Source organism: Amblyraja radiata, chromosome 45 (genome assembly GCF_010909765.2).
Source record: "Amblyraja radiata isolate CabotCenter1 chromosome 45, sAmbRad1.1.pri, whole genome shotgun sequence".
Classification (NCBI taxonomy): domain Eukaryota; kingdom Metazoa; phylum Chordata; class Chondrichthyes; order Rajiformes; family Rajidae; genus Amblyraja; species Amblyraja radiata.
In genome coordinates, this window is record NC_046000.1 from 1067341 (window position 1) to 1068548 (window position 1208).

At 49.5% G+C, this 1208-nt stretch overlaps 1 long non-coding RNA gene across 1 annotated transcript in view; it reads left to right on the forward strand.

Moving 5' to 3' along the window:
* LOC116968604 overlaps positions 1-419 on the forward strand; it is a 17097-nt gene extending 16678 nt beyond the window's left edge. Inside the window, exon 3 of the long non-coding RNA XR_004410479.1 lies at positions 112-419. This is a non-coding gene — a long non-coding RNA (uncharacterized LOC116968604). The remainder of the gene's footprint in view (positions 1-111) is intronic.
* Positions 420-1208: the final 789 nt, after the last annotated feature.

Here is a 1208-nt window from a genome sequence, read left to right on the forward strand (position 1 = left end):
TCCTGACCTCACTGTGAAAGAGTTTAATTTGGCCAGGCTTGGTTCGTAAATTAAAAATGGAAATTTGCTGAAAAACAGAAAGCAGTCAAATTTAAAATAGAATTTTCCCAGCAGAATAAAGTCTGGGAAAATATTGGAAGCTTGGTTTATACTAATCATTGAAACAATGTATTAACATAGAGATGTATTGTCTGGGCACAGCACCATATAAGATATCTGTCTGAACTGCCTGTCCCATCTAAGGACAAGGTAATGGCTTTCATCCAAGTTTTACAAGCTTGTTTTAGTTCACAGGCGGATGCCCAATCTGGAACCAAGATGGCAGTCATTTGAAAACAAAATGGAGTTAGTTGTCCTTCCGTAATGGGCAGCTGTACTGAAGCTGTGCCAAGATTTGAGATTAAGGCTAACTTTGCAAATATATGAGTCCAGCCTCCCTTGTTTCCCTTAAGGGCCTGTCCCACGAGCATGCGACTGCATGTGGTAAGCGCGACCAAACCGGAAGCGGGGGCCGCACGGAGGTCGAGTGATCCCATACGAGTTGACGTGAAGTTCGAGCGAAGTCCGCGGGAAGTTCGCGCTAGGCGTACGCCGTCTGGACGCTGCGTACGGCGTCGAGCCTCAATGCGGCTGCGGGCCGGCCGGCTGTTGTCACGTGGAATTTTTGGACAGTGTCAGTTTTTCGGAGCCCCGCGCGATGTAGGGACCAGCTCCGCACAACTCCATACCGCTCCAGCGATCGAAGTGGGACCGGCCCCGCGAGGCCATACGGCTCAAGCGACCACGTTAGGTCGTGCTTGCCGCATGCAGTCGCATGCTCGTGGGACCGGCCCTTTAGGCAACGAACCTTAATAATAATAATAATAATATCTTATATTGTCATTGCACATCAGTGCAACGAGATTTAGTATGCAGCTCCATCCGATGTCAAAAAAATAAAATAAATTAATTAACTGCGACATGACCATCTGAGGGAGACTGTCCAGGGGGGGTGGGGGGTACTCAGCAGGGCCGGTTCAGAGCCGCTATAGCTCTGGGAATAAAGCTGTTTCTGAGTCTGGAGGTTCGGGCGTAGAAGGCCTTGTAACGTCTGCCGGAGGGAAGTAGTTCGAACAGTCCGTTACAAGGGTATGAGGAGTCTTTATGGATACTGACGGCCTTCCTGAGGCACCGTGTGTGGTAGATGCCCTCCAAGGCTGGTAGCTCTG